Genomic DNA, 24296 nt, shown 5'->3' on the forward strand with positions numbered 1-24296 from the left:
ATGTTTGTCATGTTATATTCCAGACTTCAGTATTGAAATCAACATGTAATGCTACTAGATGGATTATACAGTCAGATGAATTCATGTCAAAAAAAAAAAAAACTTTACAAAGAACAGTGTCATAATGCTGGACATTCAGGGATGCAAGTATAAAAAAACCCCAGATCACTCTGAAACATGATCTGTCTTCATAACTGAAATTTCAAAGATCACATATGCCTACTCTGTTCAAAAGCTGGGCCTCCTTACTACCCCAGAGTTACCAGCGTGTTGTTGAATCCCTCTGAAGGATGAGCTCAGACATGTGCCCTCTAACCCTGCAGACACCTGTGAATGCAACAAAGGTTGACATTTCAATTTTTTCAACCACCAGTGACACCACATTAGATGAGGTATAAATTGTGCCTGCTACTCCAATAAAGTGCAGTGTGTAAAGGCACTCACAGTAACTGTAGATGGTTGAACAGTATGATCAAACCTTCAGGAATCAACATATAATAAGCTGAAAGCAAGTCGAGGGCAGATTTCCGTCTTTCAGCCAGACCTTTTCAAGAAGGAAGAGGACTGCAAGGTCACACAGCTGCAATCTCATACTACTGCCACTAACTGCAGTCAAGACTATGAGGTGCACTGCCAGCAGCATTATTTCTTATGATGCTCAGATGTAGCGGACAAAGGCTAAAGAGTCTTACAAACTTAAAACAACAGCCAGCCCAAAGAAAGCTGAAAGTAATCTAAAGTGCACCAGCAAAATCTATTAAATATGAAGTCGATTGGTAGAGAAGAAAATAAAAATACAGATGCAAAAAAAAACAAACAAACAAAAAAAAAACCCAAAAAACAACAACAACAAAAAAAAAAAAAAAAAACAAATGCACAAAACTCCCAAAATGTATGTGGCACAGAACTATGTATACCAACCATTAGATGCAAGATATCCATTGAAACTGGGTAAAGGGCAGCAATGATCTAACTTCTCAAACATCTACTGTTGCACTTCTTCACACAATGGTATTTTATTCATCATAAAGATCACTGCTTGAAGAACTGATTACATGACTGGAAAATACTAAGCAGTATAAGTTCAGCTCCAAAAATATAGGTGGATAGTTTACTGCAGACCTTGCAGGACAGTAACAGTAAACCCATGTCTACGTCTACACAGGTAATCCAACTTCTAATCTTTAAAAGGGAGCATACAGCTCTTTCAAACATATATTAAACATGAAACTTAACTGTCAGCAATAACTTTGCTGTGTACAGACATCAAAGCTTGCTAACTTAAAGGCTGCCGGACCCTGGTAGGAATTATTCGCTGAAAGAAGTATAATCATTGGTGTAAGGGGTTACAGATGGGGCTTGCTCCCTTGTAAAAAAAATATTTTCCCCTTTTAAACACCGGACAGAAAGTACAGTTGTACAAGTAAAATTGCCATAACACTATATGTTTGAATGATGACTGTTGCTGTAGCCTTAGTTATACAAGTTAAAATCTGCATAGGATACAACAGACAGCCAGCTTCCAGAATGTAATGGCACCTTCCAAGACCCAAAGCCACTGACAGTTTGAGCAGAGCTGTAGAAAATCAAGAGTTTGGGGGCCAAGACCTTCAGAGCCTTCCTGCCACCGAAGAGCACACCTTCATGGGTTTTCAAGGATTGACAGTCATAAAACATTTTTCCATTGTTGGTAAGATGAGTTTCCTTCAAAAGAAGAAGCTTCCACATTTTAATTTTAAGACAGAAATTTATATTTTTTTCTGTGAAATAATTTTGGGGCCAGGCACGACTAAGCCAGCAGCTGGCTTGTCTCTTATGGGCAATGGTTTATTTTGGAACTGGACTACTTAATCCTATTGTATCATGCATCTAAAGCGGACCTGATAGCAAAGTTGTGACTGCCTAACCATACTCATGGTGCAAGTCCTGTAGGACATGACAGAAATCAGATCAGTACCAGCTAGTAAGTAGTAAATGAGGCACGTGAGGCATGTACTGCGCCCAGGCAACACTCACAGGGTCAACACTACACTTCAACCCAGATGCGACAAACAACCAAATACAGTTCTGAAGTTGGTGTGCCAGTGGCCACTTTTGAGAGAATGCACAGAATATCAGACCCACAGACACATGGCATTAGCAAACCCCCCTAGACAAGTCAGCCAACCTTTGTATTTGGTGGAAATAGCATAACTTTTAGTTATGTACTTACCATAACTTTAGATGTATGGGATCCATCTCGCCTACATTCTGTACTGATGGGTTCGGAGCCGATCCTCGGCTCCGACTCGGCACGCTATACTATAGAACGAAGTCTCTTATTGGCTGAGCTATCCCATATCCCAGGATGCACCACCACTGCTTCCCCAGATCTTGTTTGTCCGCACACATGCACACACGCATAGACTGTTGATATAATATTGCCAGGTGTTTCAAGATGAAACGGCTGAACTCGAACCGTCCGGTCTCTTCTGATCTCCAAGGCAGGGGGAAGGAGGGTGGGTTATTAGGAATGTAGGCGAGATGGATCCCATACATCTAAAGTTATGGTAAGTACATAACTAAAAGATGTTATGTGATCCTATCTCGCCTACATTCTGTACTGATGGGACAGCGTCCCTAGCACCTGATTCCTGGGTGGCTCACTGGAAAACACTCCTGAGAACTGTGGAACCGAAGGAAGCTCGCCCCCGAGATGCCACGTCCAATTTGTAATGAGAAATGAAGGTGTGAGGAGAAGACCATGTAGCCGTAGCACAAATGTTACTAATGGCAAGCTGAGAATGAAAGGCTGCCGAAGTAGCCATAGCCCTTGTAGAATGAGCTTTCACTGTAGTTGTAAGCTCTTTATTAGAAATGAAGTATGACTGATACAGTGTCTCTGATCCACTTGGCAATAGTGACTTTCGTGACGGCTTTGCCCAATTTATTGTCCGAAAAGGACACAAACAACTGATCTGTCTTCCGTGTTTGGTGCATCCTATCTAAATAGAAACGCAATTGTCTGTGAACATCCAATGTGTGTAAGATGTATTCCGCTCTGAGTACTTTGGGAAGAAAACTGGGAGTTCCAATGACTGTTGCAGACAAAAACTAGAACAAACCTTAGGAACAAAGGATGGATTCGGTCTGAGGGATACTCTATCCTTGTGAAAAACCAGGTATGGTGGTTTGACACATAGGGCTTGAAGTTCCGAAACTCTTCTGGCTGATGTAATTGCAACCAGCAAAGCAGTCTTCCAAGAAAGAAATTTCAAATCACAAGTTGCTGCCGGTTCGAAGGGGGAAGAAGTCAAAGCACCTAATACCACATTAAGGTCCCACGGTGGAGCGGGATGAGAAATTGGAGGCCATAGCAGCCCAGCACCTTTCATGAAGGCTTTACATAACTTGTTGCTCATCAAAGGTGGGTCTATGCTCTCATGAAAATTGGAAATAGCTGCCAATTGAACCTTGATGGTAGAGACCAAAGAACCTTGATTGAACAGAGAAGCTAAAAACTTCAGAACCTCTGACACCAGGACAGTTATAGGATCTAATCCCCGGAGTTGGGCCCAAATAGCAAATCTCTTCCATTTGCTGTTATACATTTTCTTAGTAGAAGTCTTGTGGGCCGAGGACAAGATATGCATGACTTCCGGGTCCAAAGCGTGGCTCCTGACTATGGTCGGAAGAGGAGGAGCCAAGCTGTTAACCTCAACGAGTGGAGGGACTGATGATGCTGTCCCGACTGATGGATCAAGAGGTCCGGAACCTGGTCCAGGAACCATGGACCGTCCAATGCATATTTCCGAAGAAAGGGAAACCAGATTTGATGAGGCCAGTATGGGGCAACTAGAATCATCTTGCTCTCCAAGCGAATCACCTTCTGGATCACCTTGGGAAGAAGGGGAACCGGTGGAAAGGCGTACAGAAGGCCTGTGGGCCAAGCTTGGACTAGGGCGTCCTTGGAAATCTCCCCCGGAACTGGGATGAGAGAGAAGAACTGTTGGCATTTCGTATTGAGGGGGGGTTGCGAACAGGTCGCAACAAGGAGTTCCCCATCTTCTGAAAATCTGAGTTGCCACTCTGTCGTTCAGAGACCACTCGTGAGGGGAGAGAACAGTTCTGCTCAGTCTGTCGGCTATCACATTGGATCTCCCTGGAATGTGTGTTGCTACCAGAGAACGTTTGGTTGCAATCGCCCAATCCCATACCTTCATGGCCTCCCTGCAAAGGGGGTAGGATCTGGTCCCTCCATGCTTGTTCAGGTACCAGACTACTGACATGTTGTCGGACTGAATGGCAATCATGCCCTGGGGGAGGTAACTGTGTAGTGCTTGCAGTGATAGAAGCACCGCCCTCATTTCCAGTATGTTGATGTGGAGGAGACTCTCGTCTGAGTGCCACTTGCCTTGGACTGACCTGCCCAGGTAATGTCCCCCCCACCCCGTCTGGGAGGTGTCCGTAGTCAATGTGGCCACTGGAGGTGGTGGAATGAAGGGTCGCCCCTGATTCAGATTGGAGGAAAGAAGCCACCAACGAAGGTCCTGTTTGCACGTCTCTGTGATCAGAATGAGGTGACTGAGAGGGAGATCCTGATAAGACCACTGGACTGACAGGAGCCACTGGAGAATCTTCATATGTAACCTTGCCAAGGGGACTAGGAGAACGGTGGCCGACATGGAACCTAACAGTTGTAGGACCATCCTGGCTGGGGCTCGGCGTTTGAGGAGCAAGGCTCGAACTTGAGACTGTAATGTTTCTATCCTCTCTGTAGGAAGATAGACCCGCATTTGCTTTGAGTCTATCTCTACTCCGATAAACCGTATACCCTGAGATGGCAGCAACACAGACTTTGCCCAATTGAAGGTGATTCCTAGGAAGTTGCCTAGAGATATAGTGGCTGCTAGGTTTTGTAAGAGTAGACGCCTGGAGGTGGCAGTTAGGAGCCAGTCGTCTAGTTATGGAAACACCTGGAATCCTAGACTTCTCAGGTGAGCAGTCACCACCGCCAAACATTTGGTGAACACCCTGGGGGCTGTGGTGAGACCAAAGGGCAGTGCACGGAACTGGAAATGACCATCTCCCAGGCTGAAGCGCAAGTGTCTCCTGGACGCCTGATCTATAAGGATGTGATAATAGGCGTCCTTGAGATCTATGGAGCACATCCAAACACCCTTCTCCAGTCCAGTAGCGGGAGAATGGATTGTAAGGTGACCATCCGGAACTTGGACTTCTTGACAGATCAGTTTAGTTTGCTGAGATCCAAAATGGGCCTCAAGTCCCCGGTCTTTTTTGGCACCAGAAAGAATCTTGAGTAAGTCCCTTATCCGGTCTGGCCTTCGGGGACCGGTTGGATGACTCCTTTTTGAAGCAGCTTTGAGATTTCGATGGCTGCGAGATCCCGTTGACTGGGTGGTGGGTCCGGGATTTTCCGGGATGGTGGTGGGGGGGGGGGTTGAGAAAAGGGGATGGTGTAACCTCCGGCGATGATTCGGAGCACCCATCAGTCCTGAGTGATACTCTCCCAGGCCTTTAGGTGCTTCAAAAAACGACCCCCGACTGGCTCCGGAGCTGCACAGTCGGGCAATCCTTCAGGGATGCTGGAAGGTTGAAGAGCCACGAAAGGACTCAGGGTCTCCAGTGTTGCGGGGGCCTCCGCCGCCTCTGGGACGGGGTCTTCCTGAAAAATTTCCCCCTCCTCTGCCTCTAGAAGGGGGATCGCCCTGCTGTGAGGAGTAAGCCTTTTGAGATTTATGGAACCACATTTTCCCCCCTCTTCTAGCCTTGGGATAAGGCCTGAAGGGAGTGGAAAACCGTGCCCCTACAGCAGTCAAGGTCTTACCCTCTTGTTCACAGCGGGTCAAGGTGTCCTTTACCTTGGGTCCAAACAGAGAGGACCCATCGAAGGGAGCATCAGCAAAGGAAGACTTGAAGGCTTCCGCAAAGTGACACAGGCGGAGACAGGCTTGTCTCCGTAGAGCAACACCTGTTCCCGCCGCTCTACTCGCCCCCTCGGCTGCATACGAAATGAGCCTCACGGACGAGTTCGATAATGATGATAAGGTAGCCAGCTGAGAGCTAACCGTCTGGGCAAACTGCTCAGGTAGGTTACCAGAGAGGGTATCTGAAAGTTCCTTGACCAGATCCCTCTGAAGTCTGGTGAAGTGCGTCAGATAATTCAGAGATCTTAAAGTAAAGGCTGCTGAAGTAAGGGTGCGCTTCCCGTACCGATCCATGCTCCTGGACTCTATTAGGAGGATGGACGGACGTAGACGCCTCTGCCACATCTTGTTGGGTAGCAGATGCCACCACCAGGGCATCTACAGCCACATCTTTGGAGAGAAAATCCTTTTCAGGGGTGGGGCTGAAAGAAATTTATTGGGGCGAGCTGGCACCGGTTCCACAGAATCCAGGTGCTCCCACGCCCTTCGAGAGATCAAATCCAGAAGCTCATCGAAGGGCGGAGACACCCAGGAGGTGGAGGGCTGAGCCCCGAAGGCCTTGAGGAATACCGACTCCTCAGCAGAAGGGGGTTTGGACTGCCAGTCGCCTCGTTGCTTCAAGATTTCTAAGATGTCCGCAAAGGAGACATCATCCGAGTGCGACTTGGGGGACCCCTCCGCATTATCGAGGTCGGTGTCCGAGGTGAGAGACTCGTCAGGGGAGTCGAAGTGCTTCATCTTGCACTATCTCTTCCTTGGGGGTTCCTCCGAAGATGCTTCGGAAGGACCTCCAGGAAGGGGGGAACCCCCCAATGGGGGTGACCTCAGGCCCCAGGGCTCCGCTGTCTTGAGACAGGGGGACAACAAAGGAACCAGTCTCCGTGCCAAGGGAAGGTGCCGGAGAGACGGTGGAGGTAGCCAAAGAAGATCTGGCCAAAGCACTCCTCGTGGCCCTGAAGGCCGGACCCCCAGAGTCCTGGGAAGGTCCGACCCCCGAGGCCACAACAGTAGACGGCACTCCCGCAGCCGACGCACCGAGAGGGAGGCTCGGAACCGAAAACATCGGTCCCGAAGCGTCACCCCCGGGGCCGACCGAGGAGGTCCGTGTACCGAACTCCGACCCGAAGAGCGGGGTTGGAGTAAGGGTCAGAGCCGACCCGAAAACCTCCACCGGCTCCACCAGCACCGACTCCAATGGTGCCGAGGCTGTTGGAGGAGGAACCAAGACAACAGGGTGGGCAATCGGCTCCGGAGCTGACTGGGCTGGAGCCGAAACCAACTTTTGGAAGACTGGAGACTGAAACAGCCTTTGAAGTACCCTGTCTATGTCCGAATCCGACATTCTCGAAGACCGAGAAGAGATCGAACGAGTTCGAGTCGACTTCTCCACCGGTTCCGAAGGACTGGGGGACCAGCTCCGAATCGTCCCAATAAATATCGGTGCGGAGGGAGACTCCACAACCATAGCAATTTCCCTCGGAGCCGAAGTGGACTTCGGCGCCGAAGGGGAAGAGTCTGAGCGGGCAACTCTCATTGGCTCCGAAGACAGTGGAGCCGATGAAGGTGACCCGCCTCTTGAAGCTCTAGCTGTTGGCTCCGAAGCCAGAGGAGTCGAGGCTGGAGGCATCGAGGCAGACCGTTCCACCCTCGGCTCCGAAGTCCGTGGAGCCGATGGAGAAGCCTGCCGAGATTTCTTTGTGGCCGGTTCTGACGGGCTGGTCGGAGCCGACGATTTCTTTTTCTTCGATGGTGAAGAGAAGATGATAAAGCCTCCTCAAAAGAAGTTGTAATAAGCCCTTTTAGAATCAATTTGTTTTTCCTCTCTTGGAGGACTCGGGAGGAAAAGGCGTGACAAACGCTGCATGACTCCTGAAGATGTTTAGGGCCTAAACAATACACACACAACGAGTGATTGTCCGTTATGGACATCTTGTAGCTGCACCTAGAGCATTTTTTGAACCCAGAAGGTCTATGCTCTTTCGACATGTTTACACAAACACTGCTACTAACTTCAAAAAACTTTCAAAAACTTTGTTAAAGAAGAGTAAATAAGGACAAGACCCCTCTAACGTAAATGGGATTACTTGCCCAACTAAACTATAACACTACAATAAAACTCACACTAAATACTTCAACACGCGCGAGGGCAAGGCCCCTCTAACCAAAACGGGATCCTTTCCCTCAAATTAAGGACAAGTTTACCAGAAAAATCTCACAAAACTCAGTCACACAACAACAATAGCTGTTAAAACAGCTTTTGGGTATATGAATCAAAAATTTGACAGAAATTCTTTGAAGAAAAAAGCACTTAGCTCAGCCAAGTCCGAGACCACGTCTTTGCTGTAAAGCGGCAAACGAGATCTGGGGAAGCAGTGGTGGTGCATCCTGGGATATGGCATAGCTCAGCCAATAAGAGACTTCGTTCTATAGTATAGCGTGCCGAGTCGGAGCCGAGGATCGGCTCCGAACCCATCAGTACAGAATGTAGGCGAGATAGGATCACATAACATCTACCTCTTCTACAGCTGAACCTATTAACAGAAGATTCTAATACTACTTTAACAGAACCAGTAAAACAGGTCCTGGTCTTTCGTACCACAGTAAAACCAGAGAGAATCACCCATCTGAGATAGTCTGTGATTGTGCCTTCCCAACATCTCTTCACATCAGGTGAATCCTGACAATGGTGGAAATCTGAAAAAGTCTGTAGTAGGCCCCAAAATACTACCTCAGAAATTGCCAGTAAGGCAAATAGAATTTCGGAGATGAATTGAGTCCAGAATATTATTTATGCACTTTCATAGAACAAAAGGTCAAATATGGTCAACTCATATGAAAGTAATAACAAGGATATTATCCCATGTTCCCTAAATGCGTTCAATGATAGGATACAAAAATATCCAATAGTAATACATTGCAAAATAAATAAATTCAGTAATATAACTGGGATGGGCAACATGATCAGCAGCATGGCCTACAATACTGATGGGAGTTAGATCACTGCAACTGTAGCTGGTGTCCAACAGCATACACACTATCTGATCAGTTACGGACATCCTGTGACAGTTGCACAGGCTTGCAGACGAATTAGTGGCACTGTTACACTAATGTAAACTTTCTACTGGTTTAACAACGAATGGTTTTGATATTGTTGGACTGCTAACATTACAAGGCTCATTGCTCAAAAAAAAAAAAAAAAAAAAAATTGCAGAAGTTTTAGCTGCATACAAAATGGATGTTCCCCTTGTCTAAAACGTTCGTCACTAAACATTTTTGGTGTCCGAGATCATTTAAAGAACAGCTGTAAGAAGCCTGTCCAAATTCTCTCTAAGAGGGAAATAATGGCCAACACTAAGTTTGGTTGGATGCTTACAGATGCCAGGAAAGATAGTTAGAGATGGTAGCTGTCTGATGGCTAAATTCTATTTGGATTTGAATATTAAAACAGATCAGATTGCTTTCAAAAATTGGATGCCATTACAAAAGAGCTACACTTTGCTTTTTGGGTGTCTTAGTAAATGGGGAGACTTAAATGTGCCACCCAATTCTGCCCTTGGCAGAAGTACTCCATGTACAGAGAAGCATACATGATCAAACACTAAACTTGTTCAAACAGTAAGAGTTCAAGGATGTGCAGTACAAATTCTGCTTTTAAGATAATGGGTATACCTTTACCACCCACAACTGGACTAGAATGCAGAAGAACCTACTAGGAACTTGGTTAATATGCAGGTGATAAGACAGCAGGGTACTGCAGTCACCTTTGTGATAAATCCTGAAACTGTCCTAGATCTCTGGGTATTTTCTAGGCTATGGGATCTGTGGGGATTTGGTGAGCAACAGGAGAATGAGCAGTCCACCCCCCCCCCCCTCCAGCTGGTCCAACTAAAGCAGAGATGTTACCTACCCAGAATCCCTTAGACTTGTTGCTAGAGCAAGCAGGCGAAGTCCTTCATGTTGCACTCCCACTACAGCTGCAAGGCAGCCAAGGTTCAGACAGCAAGAAAAATGGTGCGCTATCACAGCTGCTGGAGGCAGACATAAAACACTTACAGGTGTTGCTGCACAAAGACTCAGTTTAGGACTAAGTGCTGCAAAATAAGCACACAAACAATTAGGGTCACTGAAAAAAAAAAAAAAAAAAAACAAAGGAACCACTTGGTAACAGAAGCAATGAAGCCATTGGCAATGGATAATATTTCTCTATCAGTTACAACAAGATTATGGAAAAGCTAGCAAGCAATCACAGCTATTAATGTTTAATCAGGAAAGAAAATTCACTACATCGAGATGATGAATACTGAACTCTATTTTTATAAGGATCATTATGAGGACACCAGTATAAAAAAGCACAGTTGTGTACACTTACCATAAATGTAGATCTTAGAGTGTATTCACTATTGCAGTCATCACACTTGGGTTATCTGCCTGCAGGTAGCCCTCAGTCGGCCCGAATACCAGAGACTTAGTATTGCTGCGTCGGACGCCTCTGCTCCGAGACTGACGTCAGGTCGTCAGGGGGATAGAAACAAGCAGCTGACGACCATTACATCAGTTCTAATTGCCCCAAAAGTCAGGAGCCCCCCAAATAGGGAGCTAGGTTATGGTGGGGAAAAACACCACCAGTAAAAAGTAAATACCAATACCCCAGAAGGGATTAGTAATAGCCATAGATAGGAGAGAGAGAGAAAACCAGGGGGCTGGAGGGAGGGAAACCAGGACTGCAACAGTGAATACACTCAAACATCTACATTTATGTTAAGTGTACACAACTGTACTATGTTCTTCGTGTCTCACTGTTGCAGTCATCATACTTGGGTGGATTCCCAAAGCTGAAGAATGGTGTAGGGAGTCGAGAAGAGTTAGGGCTAGCTAGTATGCCTTTCAAGACTGCTGTAATAAATCCTGCCCTGGATTTGGAAAAGATAGGCAGGTGGTAATGCTTGGTGAAGGTGTGTACAGAACTCCAGGTCGCAGCCTCCAGGATGTCCCTGGTAGGGACTCCCCTGAGAAGTGCTGTAGCAGTAGATGTTGCCCTAGTGGAATGTGTTCTGACCCCCTGAAGGGTTGGTTTTCCCATGGTGCTTGTAGCAGAAATGGATGCAGTGTGTTACCCATTTGGAAATAATTTGTTTTGAAATGGCCTTGCCCTCTGCCCCTGTTGCAAAGCTGACTAGTAGCTGGTCTGATTTTCTAAAGGGCTTAGCCCTATCAAGGTAGAATCTGAGCTATCTGGCACGTTCAAGGAGTGCAGGATCCTTTCCCCTTTATTCTGAAGATTAGAGAAGAAGGTCGGCAAATGGATGGATTGATTGAGAGCCACACTGGACACCACTTTAGGCATAAAGGAAGGGTTAGTCCTGAGGGAAACCCTGTCAACATAGAAAATAATGAAGGATTCCACAGCCATCAGTGCTTGTAGCTCAGACACACTTCTAACTGAAGTGATGGCCAGGACCAATGCTGTTTTCCAAGAGAGAAATTTTAACTCTGCCGACACTGCAGGTTCAAAAGGGGGTAGTGTGAGCTTTTCCAGTACAAAGTTAAGGTCCCAAGCAGGGGTGGGTGTTCTCCTTGGTGGCCTTAAGTTGTTTGTCCCTCTCAGGAACTGTTTGATAAGAGGGTGCGAGAAGAGAAGTGTCTCAGTGTTGTAATGAGCAGAATGGGCTGAGGCATGTATCTTAATAGAGGAGGACAGGCATTTGTGGAGTAGATTTGCTAAATAATCCAGGATAAGAGGCAGAGAGGGCAGTGTTGTGTTCTCTCCTTTAGACTGAATCCATGAGCAGGATTTTCTTGTACTGGGTCTTCTGGCTTTCTGAATGACGTCCAGCACCTGTTTGCTTAAGGTCGCTAGGGGAGAATTCAAAAAATAAGCCAGGCTGCAAGATTTAAAGTTTGTAATTGTAGATGCAGAATTTGTCCCTCCTGCTGAGAGGGGACGGTTGGATTCTGGTGTAGGTGCCAGGGTGGCACCGATGTCAGGCTTTGCAGGAGGGGTACCAGTGCTGGGGTGGCCAGTCTGGGGCAATTAGAATTGTCCTTGGTCTGTCCTGTTTTATCTTGAGTAATACGGTTGAAAGGAGGGGCAGAGGGGGAAAGGCATAGATTGAGAGATTTACCCACTGAAAAGATAGGGCATCCACTTTCCAGGCCCCGCTGTCAGTATTCCTGGTGCAGAATTTGCTGAGCTGGTGGTTGTAGGGGGAGGCAGAGAGATCCATCTCTGGGGTCCCCCATTTCTCGATCAGAAGGTTGAAGGTGCTGTGCTCCAATTGCCACTTGTGTGGATCTAGGAGATTTCTGCTCAAGTCGACTGCCAGTAAGTTTTGTTTGCCTGGCAGGAAGTAAGCTTGCAGATGGGACTTGAATGTCCAAGGCCATGCTGCACAGCGCCATGGCTAGCCTGCTGAGTGGGTAGGAATGGGCTCCCCCCTGCTTGTTGATGTACCACATAACTGGGGTGTTCTGTTTTTATTAGCAGTTGTCCTGAAAAGATTAGGGATCTGAAAGCTGTCAGGGCATTCTGTACAGCTAGCATTTCTTTTTGGTTGATGTGCAGATGAACTTGACTTGGGCTCCAGTGGTCCTGAATACATATTCTGTCCATGTGTGCCCCCCAGGCATAGTCTAATGCATCTGTGGTTAGGGTCTGGGCAGCTTGGGTTGAGTAAATGGCAGTCCCTTGTTGTGGTTGCATGCTTCTGCCCATCAGAGGAACTTTGTCCTTAGACAGGGTATGATAAGAATGACTGTTTCCAGGTCCTGAGAATGTTGGCACCAAAGACTTAAGTACCATTGGAGTTTCCTCATATGCAGTCTTGCATATGGAATCAACAGTATACATGAGGCCATGAACCCTAGGGTTTTCAGTATTTTTCTTGCAGATAGCTGGGTTCTGGTGGCCATTTGTTTGAAGTAGTCTGTCAGATAGACTTGTTTTTCTGAGGTGAGGAATGCCATCTGGGAAGTTGTGTCCAAGCTTGCTCCCAGGAATGCAATCTTTTGACTGGGTACCAGTTTTGATTTATTTTCGTTGATGGCATACCCCAAGAAAGTGAGAAGATTTTTCACAAATGTCAGGTGCTGCAGCAGCAATTCCTGACTGTCCACCTGAATCAGGCAGTCATCCAAGTACAGGAAAATTTGGATATTTTTCTGCTGCAGTAATGAAATGGCTGGAGCCAGGCATTTTGTGAATACTCTGAGCGCAGTAGATAAGCCAAAGGGAAGTGCAGAAAACTGATAATGCATAGACAAGCCCTGAAACTTGGATACTTCCTGCATGATTCCCTTATGGGGATATGCAGATAGGTTTCTTTTAAGTCTAGGGTGACTAACCAGGCATCCTTGGCTAGCATAGGAAGGAGCTGCTGCAGGGTAAGCATTTTGAATTTTGGTACCACCAGGAAGGTGTTGAGAATGGGAAGATCCAAGATTGGGCACCAAGAGCTCTCTTTCCTGGGTACCACAAAGAGTCTAGAGTAGAATCCTTAACTCCTCTGTTCTACTGGAACTGGCTAAATAGCTCTGATATTGAGCAGGGAAAGTACTTGGTTTTGAGCCTGTGCCCACTGGTTTGGAGGAAGGTCTGGAAACCCGCTTGGGGTTGGCAGTAAATGGAAATAAAATTTGCACCCCTGGGATACAATGTTGAGGACCCATGGGTCCTGAGTGATGGACATCCAGTTTTTTGCATGAAGGGCAAGTTTTCCTAAAGGCACATGCAACTGGGCAGGGCTGGGGAGTGGAGTAAAGAAGTCATTGTGAGCTTTTTCCATAAGGAGGTGGCTTACCACTCCCTTGCTTAGATCTCTGCATACCCTGAGAATGAAAGTCTGGGTGGTCTGTTTCCCCTGGGTCTGGTTTGAGAAGGCCTGGAAGGGGCTGGAAAGGACCAGTGTTAGGAAGGGCAATGCCTACTGAATCTAGGGGGTTGCACTTGTAAGAATTCTTTAATAGCCTGCATAGACTTAGCTTTTTCTTCTATCTTTTTAAGAACGTCTTTCTGCTTTGGTGCCAAACAGTCCTTATTCAAAGGAGCGTCTAGTAACTTTGATTTGACATGGTCTGGCAAGGTCTGCTCCTTAAACCAAGCATGTCTTCTCAGTACAGAGCTAGTGACAGCTGCCCTGCATGATGCTTCTAGGGTGTCAAAGCCATACTGCAAAGTATGCTTGCTGACGTGGCTTGCAGAGTACATAAGCTCCTGCAATTCTTTATATTCTGCACAGTCTGAAAAGGTTGCCACGTTTTGTTTAGTAAGTTCCATAATATGTTGCTGGTACTTCAGCATGTGAAACTGGCACTTCAATGCCCTAATAGCAAGAGTTGCAGAGGTATATACCTTCTTATCCCATCTATCCAAAGCTCTGGAATCCCTGTCCGAAGGGGTGGGATTCTTGGCTGTAGTAGCCTTGATACCTTTAGTCCCCTGGGAAATGTGTGTGTCAGGAAACCAGACAGGTACTACAGAGTACCTAAGGGCAGGCGGTAAAGTGTCAGGAGTAAGACTGAATTCCATAAAAGCATCACCCACAACATCCAGGACAGGGGGTATTGATAAGGGCCTGTGTTGAGGCAGCTCTAGAAATTCTCTCAGTCTCTGTTTGGACTGAGGAGAGTCTTGGCATTCCCAGTGGAAATGCTCTTGTAAGGTATGCAAGGTTTCACCAAAAGAAAACTCTTCTGGAGGGGAGGCAGAGGGAATGGATTCCTCGGCATATGAATCCTCATAAGCAGATAACGCATGTCTTTATAATCAGAAATTTCAGATATCGGACTCCTGGTCTGTAGAAGCTGAAGGGGACTGGACTCTCTCTCTTAGCAGGGGAAGGCTGAATTCCCCTAATCAGTGTAATAAGGTCTTCAGCCATTCTAAGCATTTGTTTTTGTGGCATGGGAGCAGGTGCATGCTCTTTGGTCATCGGTTTTCTAGGCGTAGTGTGTACTCTGGGCCTAAGAAACTCGGTAGTTTTGGTTAAAAAAGTAGTCGGTTTGAGTCAAAACATCGGTTGAGTGAATAACTGCCTCAGAAGCTGGTGCCTGCTCAGCGGCTCCAGACCCATCCAAGGTAGACACATCCGCAAGTTCCATAGTCAATGAGTCTCGTGGCATACCGGATTCTGAATGAGTCTCAGTAGAGGCCTGCAAATCCACTGAAGCGGGCATAAGGGGCTGCGAAAGCGCCTCACTGAGTACCGGTGGACTGGCGACTTGCTTAATGGAAGAGTCGTTGGCAGTTTTGGATCTATGCGATCTGTCTCTGTCTTTATCTTTATTTTTTTTGGAATATCGATAGTTGGATGGCTTTTCATGCATTTTTTGCACATGCTGATTTTTTGCACACGCTGATTCTTTGCACACGCTGATTTTTTTAGCACATGCTGATGTACAATATGTTACATTATCAATGTTGCCCTTTTAAATAGCAATTGTTTGGTAAGCAGTTGGCGCCAAAAAGAATTTAAAAACACATTTCAGACATTAGTTCATGGTTCTGAGGAAGTCTGACGGAGGTCAGACGAAAGCGCTTAACCTTGTGTTACTTTCATCTGAATTATACTTATTGTGTTGTGACTTTCATTCAATAAAACGGTGGTTCAACTATCTTGCTGTCGTTGTCCGAGCTTTTTGGGATACAGTTCGTGGACACCCTCTCTGGATTGTTGATAGGGAAGTGGAGAGGGCTACCTGTGACACATCTAAAGGAAAGCCCCAGCCTAGGCAGCTTAAATGTCTGTCAAGTTCTAGATAAAGTTCCACAAAGACTTGATCATTCTGAGCAGGTCAAGGGAGAGAGTCTGTGCATCCTAGTTGCTCATTATATGCTACCTTTAGGCATAGGAAAGACAAGTTGGAAGTAGTTAATTACTGGTGTATATGTTTGATTAATGTAGATATGAACACTTACTCTAAGGTACTAGCTAAGAAATTGTAGCAGCTACTTCTGCTATTGGTCTGCATTGAACAAAGTGGCTTTGTTCTGGGACACACCATACAGACAAATCTATGTACTTGACGAACAATGGTGTGGATGATACAGGATAAACCAGACCCACAGGTGTCTGCATGTGTTTACTAAGAGGTATCCAATTTCATTACCTGAGTGAACCTGGAGGGTGTCATAGAAGTGTGCACCCTTTTCCAGAGCGTTGTGGTAGCAAAATCTTCCATGTACAACTGCTTCTTGTGGACAATACATTATCTTCAATGTTCTGCCTTTTTAAAGGCACAAGGTAGGGAGCTATCTGTTCCCAGCCTCATCATTGGTGATGGAAACACTGGTGAGGATATTTGCCAGCAACAGTAGCCTTACTAGATTAAAGTGCTGGGGGTGTTAAGTTACAACTTTACTTTTCACAGATGAATGTGTGCTGCTGTCCAAAGACCAAGCTAGCTCATTAATAACTGAACTAATTCAGGGTTTAATTCCAGACTGTCAGTAAGCCAGATATCAACTGCCTTGAGCTCAGAGCAAAAAAGAAAAACTAAATATAAGGCCAGCTTTTCAAATGAACAAAACAAGCAGTTTTCAGATGAAGTAATTTTCTCACCTTTAATACGCTTAATTTTGGCACTGAATACTGTAAATCCTGTAGCACAAGTTACAGTGGAATAAAGGTCTAGTGCATCATCTGGCTTTCAAGCACTGTATACTTTAAATGGACAAGGTAGCCACACAACTAATGCTGCAGGCTTAATTCAGAACAGAACACAATCAGCACTCAAGGTTTTAAAGATTTAGGAAAACTTGCAATCTAGAACACGCTTTGTGAATTTGTTGGTATATCTGATCTAAAGGTCATCAAGTTTAAGGCCAGACTTCTTCTGGTAAACCTGTAGGTGAACAAGGCTCATGAGTAGAGGTACCACTTCATACTTGGATGGGGCAAGTGGTATCCTAGGTATTACGGAATACACAACAATCCAATTCAAATGACAAACATAAGGAGACAGTCTGGCAGAGGTTGTTTGCAGAGACTCATGACGGAAGCTCCAATTCCCACTATTGGGTAAAACTTGTGATTTGAAAATGCACCCATCTCCACTGGTATGCTATGCATCATGTTTCTGCCCCACTAACCTTTCTCCTGGCTGTTTAATAACAACGTGATTCATTTCACACTACTAGGGATGGGAGACATAAAAGGGGGGGGGGCAGTCAATCAGGGAGGTATAGAGGGGCTCAAACAATGACCAATACTCAGCATATTTTGTACTTTTGGATTCCCTTCCTTTATTGCTGTTCAATGGTATAAAACTTCCATTCCCAAATAACCTCAAGAAACGGCACACAGTTAGATGCATGCATCAAAGTGTTTCCCTTACAACGTGGAAGAGTAAGGATTAGTGAGGTATGGGCACCACTGACTCCTCTAATGTGTGGGGGGATCAGAATTCAGTGGAAAAACTAAGAAAACAGAGGTATAAGTGTATCTCACTGATATCGCACAGTAGCTGTGATAGAATTGCTCAGTGCTACCAGTATTGCAGCCTGCATATGCCATTTCTCCTAAGTATCAATGGAAATATTTACAGCTTAGAGAGGCAATCAATTCTGAAAAGGATTACATGTACTGCACCAAAAGGGGACTTGTGTTAAAGCGTGAATCACTGGACTAAATTCATGCATTCTCATTTCAGCAAAACCCTGAGCGTGAGATGGCGATGTATGTGTGTGTGTGTGTGTTTCATTAACTGATGATGTATGTACGTATCTGTAGGAGGAATATTTTGTCAACATCCCGTGTGTACACATTAGAAAGTGACTAGTAAGAATGAAGAGAGATTCAGTTTGTGTGTGAGAGACTGGCAGGGATAGGCTGCGTGTATGAATGCAAGATCAGTCAGTCATTGTGTAAGTATTAGTGAGACACTGGCAGACAATGGAGTAAGGAGGTTCCTTCTTTTCCCCACCGATGAGCAGTCTCAGAGTTAGTATACAGTAAGTTGCCAGGGATAGAGGTGGGGAGCACTCAATCAGCCCCGCTCACCCTGAGTGGTGGGAGGTGGGCATCCATGTGCATCAATTTAGCGTGTGACCTATGAGGTCTTACTCCACGGCTGCTAGGCGTCACTCAACCCTCCCTCCCCCCAAGAATGTACAAACCCAGCAACAGCTGCTCACTACCATCCATTCCTAACACCTCAACTACTAAATGAACCTCGGCTGCCTAGGCCATAGTCGGAGCTTTATATGTCTATGCCAACAGATATGAACTCTCAAAGTGTTTTGGAATCTCTGCTGAAGAAACTGTTGTATAAAAAAATCCTTTTCATTGTGCCAGACACTAAAACAAGTTTGTGGATGAAAGCAATAATGTTAAGACAGCACAACATTAGTCTCTACTTTAATAGCATGGCTTGATGGAAACGACAGAAAATCTGCAACTATAAGCCTTGTGCAGATACTGGTACATCCAACTCCACTCCATAGCTCTTAAGGACCCTAAACAAGCTTATTATGTACACCAACTTCTTTGAAAGATCACTGAAATTAGTTCAGCATGGCTTCTGACTCCTTAGAAGAGTCAGCTTTAAACTCAAGTTTTGTAGTTTTAGCAATCTATGCTTTTTGACATGTGCCACTAGGCAATGTTCTCATCTCTTAAATAAATGATGTTAAGGGCCACTAAGTGACATTCTCGGGTCTTGAGTTAACAGTTCTAATGTTTACACCCATGTGGTTCATGCTAACTCATCTCAGTGTGTAGTTTTTCCCAACAAGGCGAACGTATGGATTTTTTGAGGATATACTGCATCACACTACAAATTTCCCCACTTACTACTCTCAGAGGGGATTATAAAGGTATTAAGGATATCAAACTAACAAACTAGGTTCTGCACTCAGAGTACTTCCACCAATTTTAGGTGATGCATGTTTTACACACACATACACACACACACACACATATGGATTCACTTCAGAAGCTTGAAATACTGAAATCTCGAATTTCAGTATCTCGAGCCCAAGAAGTTGAATCCACAAAACAATGAAAACTGAAAACCATGAAATTCAAAACCTCGAATACCGGAGGTTTTGAATTTTGCGGTTTTACTACACACACACACACACACACACACCATCCACCACACAAACACTCTACTACATGAAAGTAGGGGGCCAAGCCCCCTGCACCCCTCAATGTGGGGGGGCTGCACCCCCTACACCCCCCCTACTTAAATATTCTCACTCCGAGGTCGCACTACATACAAACCCACACAAAACACCACCACACAAGCTTTCTCTTCGCATACACACACACACCACAGCAACAAAACACACTGAAACACCACAGCCCCTACTCAAACCCCTTAACACACACACTTACCTGAATACATGACCATAGCAGAACTTTAGAAGCGTGTAATTCAAAACCTCCGGTATTCGAGGTTTTGAATTTCACACTTCTAAACTTTCGCTATTACGTGGATTCGGCTTCTTGGACTCCAGATACTGAAATTCGAGATTTCATATATCTATCTAGAGAGAGACAGAGAGACATGCACTATGGAATCAGTGGGATAAATGGATTGGTTTGAGGATTTTTCAATCTTGAAAGGTAGTATGGGTTTATGCAAATTTCAGATTGGAGAGTCAAATTGTATGTCTGATTGTTCCACAGCTACAAAGTCTTGCTCAAATAATACTGCAAAAAGTTGTGTGTGTATAAGCTATCTTAGCCAAAGTCAAGCCACAGGTGAATTAGCAACCTTTACATTTCCATAGTTGTCCAGACAGCATAAGAATGTGTGAGAGAGCCCTGTGATGGCTTGGTGCTCAATTCAGAATGACCTTTCATATCTTGCAACTAATGAGTATCAGGACAGGCTTTGGCTCCCAGGTGACCTTCACTGGATTAGTTGGGTAATTAACAGAATAGATGAGTGAAAGATGTATACATTCTTATGTATAAACTTTGCTCAAATCAGCACTTGTTCTAGCAATTAACCTACATAAAAATTAAACAGCTGCTTTTTCAATCCGGATATACTATGAGTGAGTAAAGCAGAGTTCTACAAACAGCTGTTTATTCTACATGTTGTTACCTTATTCCAGTACTCCTACTGCACTGCCCTGTTGCTAAAGAAGTTTACTATTAATAAACTTCTTTTTGGCAGCTGCTGATCTGGTGTACTGTGTTCTAACTTTTTTCCTAGTTAAGTCTGGTATTTCACATAACACACAGGACATGCAATCAGCTACCTCCTTGAAAATGCCTTGATCATTAACTGGGTAGACCCATTTATCTTTTACAACTGACACAATCAGACTTGAGTTAGTGCTTCTGTTCTGAGCAGTACTGGAGTTGCCTGCATACATCCACATCACATGTAAATATTTTGCTGCTGTTCTACATGATTCCCTCGGCCTCCATTTGCCTGCTGGACGACTCTGAGCAAATCACTTAGACAGATAGTGCTCTGGTTAGCTTGGAAATTGGGCTATACTCCTCAATGGTTTTCTGGACCACATGCATTGTAACTGCCTACTTACCTAAACCAATAAACTGTATAAACGAGACACAAGAGGTATAAAAAACAGGTATAAAGAGTGCCTTGTTATCAAAGACACAGTCACCCTCTGTATGTATGTATGTATGTACGTATATATATATATATATATATATATATATATATATATATATATATATATATATATATACACATTATATATAAATATAAAAAGGTTCTCTACATAATGAAGTATACAGTTCAGAAATCCTTCTAGCCAAGATGATTGCACCTAAAAATAATTTTCCAAGTTAAGAAAATAAAGTCCTGAAACAAATCCTGAAGTAAACAAAGTGAACTTTTCTATTAATGAATTTCAAATTGTGCTAACTGGATGCCTAGGGTTGCCAAAGCTGAATCCCTTTCAAAGTGTTCTCCTGCTGTATGAGAAGTTACATGCAACTCAACCAGAAATGGTCAAGGGATATACTTTAAAAGAGCTGGCCACCATTATTCAATCACTTTCCAAAGCCTGCTTTACCTTATTCATAGTAATGTCCAAGCTGCAGCCTATACTGACAAGCAATGGGAGAACCACTTCTGGATAGGAAACTGGTTCATCACAGACTCAACTCAGATCAGCCTTATATCAAGTGGTAACACTGAAATACCTAAGTACTGATGTGGAAGATGGACTAACACAAAAACAAAACTGGAGAAGTATGATTTTTCAAGTAAGAAAATGTTTACTGTCTTTAAAGCAGATGCCTGCGAGGCCTCAAACCCAGGATTCTCCAAATTATCAGGTTTAGAGACATGAGGTTTTGATTACCTTATTTTGCCATCCTGCTGTATTAATAATGAGCAGAGGTACTCTTAAAGTTGTAATAATAACATCTATGATAAAGTGAACTGACCTGGTGAGCAGACAACTATTAGGATGAGATTACTTTTACCTTTAGAAACTTCCATAAAACAACAGTGGAAATACATAGATGACAGGAGGAAATAAAGAAATCATCTATTATTAACTGATGGGAAAGACTGAGTAGCACTGTCTGACTGCAAGGAAATCTGAAGCAGAACAATGGAAGCTGTTTTAGAGAAGACAAACAGATCTAGTCTTGGTCACTCCATTGTTTTATTCTGTTCAGAAACACGTAGGAGGTGAAAGGTCCTCACTAAATGCAGCACTGATCATCTTAAGATTACTGTGCGTATCCTAACATATCAGTACTTGCACTGTAAGGATCATAGTTTCAGTGCAAATTCCTTGACATGAGATGAAAAGTAAAGCAGTTAGCAACATAAGAGAAGCCCGACCTTGGACCAGGAATGTAGTTACAGCATACCCTGGAATTTTTCACTGACAAACCTTGCCCTGCTTGTAGGTTTTCCATGCAGTTTGTACTGTTCAGAGGACCTATGAATGGTAGTCTAAGCCGCTGCCTCACAGATGCTTTAGGTTTATACATTTCAAAACAAAGCTGCAGCAGTGACAGCTGCTGTAACCAACTGTACCCATACATTATCATAACAGTCGAACCAAAATGTGGCATAGCTAATCAGCTACTTTTATAGAATTTGTTTAGATACAGGTCAGCTTTGTTTTCTTTGCATAAAGGACATAAAAATGTGGTGCAACCATCTAAATTTGATCCGTGCAGTACCTTAGCCATCTATGCACTTGCATCATGTACAGAATTCTCCCCCTTGTTCTGAGGATCTGGATTTAAAAAAAAAACAAAAAGGCGACTGGGTGGTCTGGTCCAATGTAAGCTCTAAAACCAAAATAGTCATAAAAGGAGGACTGGTTCTAAGGCCAGAATATCTAGTGCAGAGATTCTCATGGCAAAGTAATGGCATAAGAAAATGTTTTCCAGTAAAATAACTTCAAAGCAATGGAACTACATGGTTCAAATGGGATGAAGAGTTTAGTAACACAATTCAAACACAAGGAGTAGGAGAGCTGAGTCTCTTTGGGGACCTAAGGTGTTGTGATCTATTTCAGAAAGAGTTTGACTGGCAGAACTTAGAAAGAAGCTGCCTATATTAACACTTTTCAGCAATTTTACAAAGTACTTTACAATGAAGAGGACAAAGAGAGGTGCACCCGGTATGCAACTGCTCCTGTTTAGCCACTTCCTGATGATGTACTTCCCCAGCTTCTTGTAAGAGGCACATCATTTCTGGAGAAATCCAATTCCAAAATGCTCACGGGTGAAATCAGTCTGACAAATCTAAGGCACATCAGTACACAAGAAACCCACCCCATCTCCACTTAGTAAGTGGAGTGTAGTTGCAGGGAAGAGAAAGAGGACCTTCCTAGCTCATCTGCACTACTTGGGAGAACCATGGTGGTCTTTGTGAGCTGATATGACTATAATGAGCTTTCATTTTTTTCCTCCTCATGCAGTTAGGAGCAGCCTTGGAAAGAGTGGGACAGAAGGAAGACATACATACGGTAGGTGCTGGCTCTAGGGGATGGAAAAAGCATTAAGCAACCCTGTGTGGGAATCAGCAACAGAGCTTATTTACCGGATGACTGTCCTGTGAACAAGTCTATCTTTGGCATCTCTCACTTTTCATTAATGAAATGACCTTCTCTAAGAAGACAGCTCAGCAGGTATTCTGTTCCTTACGTACAGAGGGCACTTGGTGGTAATGGCCTTTGTTTCCAGGTCAATGTCATGCTATCATGGGCAATATATAGAGTGGGTGCTCTGTGCTTGTTGATGCACTACATCACTAGGACATTTTCTCTCACTCTTAGGGGTGCAGTGGTGAGGCAAAAAATATACTGTGCATAAATTATGACCATTTTTTCACAATTACAGGCCTAGTTTTGAGCTTGCTGGACTACTGCCCTGTACTTTTCAGCCCCAATGTGTGCTGTACCCCAAAAATGTATATACACATCTCTAGCAAGGACATAAATAGGGTCCAGAGCTACAAAAGGAAATTCTAGAATAGCTATGACCTGTTGCTTCCACCAATACAAACTAATTCCCAACAGCAAGGACAAGAAAATTAATTTCTCAAAGTTGGAAATATTAGAAACTTCCAAGATAGCTGCTTATTAACAGCTTACATCTAGCTCTCCTAGTGTGAAAACAGAAACTCAGCAGAGGCCAGTAGGCTTGTGTGCATAGGTAAATTTCAGTAACTGGCTAGTAAGTGCACTGTCTGAATGCCAGGAATAAAGAAATACAGAAGACCTGGAAAATAACAGCTACAAAAAGTGAGGAAGAAACACTGACTGGGGAGAGGTCTGCAGCTGTTCAGCAAAAAGCAGTGGAACCTTCAGTCATGCCTTTCAGTAACCTACAGGAAAATACAAGACAAACTGCATACAGACCTGGTTAAAATAAACAAAACACTGATGGAGTATATCAACACAAACAAAAGACTGGAGAAATGGAAGAAGCTTTAAACAGATATTCAGATGAGACAATAAAACTGCAAAAAAAAAAAAAAAGAAAAGAAAAAATCAGAGGTCAAAATAAAGAAAAGGCTGGATGAATATGAGACTGCTTAGGAAGAGATGTTTAAATAAAAACAAGAATTAGAGGACAGAGCATCTAGGGAAAACCCGAGAGTTTCGGCTTTACCAGAGAAGCTGGAAGGAAAAGATTGCATTCATTTTATGAAACCACAAATATGCAACTTGACTGGTATGCCACAGCAGGAGCTGTTAGTTGGAAGGGCACATCAGGTGTATGCTCCAAACCTGGCTATAAGAAAGCAACCTAGACCTTTAATAGTAAAGATGCAATCCTACCAGCAAGAGGAGGTGATTCTGACAAAACTGTGGCAGAAGGACAAAGTAGTAAATGTGAGAGACAGCAGAGTGTTGTGGAGAGTGATTACTCAATGTACACCAGCCAGAAGAGGAGCAAATTTATGCCACTA

General features: G+C 44.2%; 1 protein-coding gene across 1 annotated transcript in view; it reads right to left on the reverse strand.

The window, feature by feature from the left end:
* The window catches only part of HUWE1 (HECT, UBA and WWE domain containing E3 ubiquitin protein ligase 1), a gene marked incomplete in the record, with an annotated part of 5008559 nt that overhangs the window by 252400 nt on the left and 4731863 nt on the right, over nt 1-24296 (reverse strand).

The sequence above is a fragment of the Protopterus annectens genome, chromosome 8.part0, assembly GCF_019279795.1.
Source record: "Protopterus annectens isolate FY-2018-M chromosome 8.part0, PAN1.0, whole genome shotgun sequence".
NCBI lineage: Eukaryota > Metazoa > Chordata > Ceratodontiformes > Protopteridae > Protopterus > Protopterus annectens.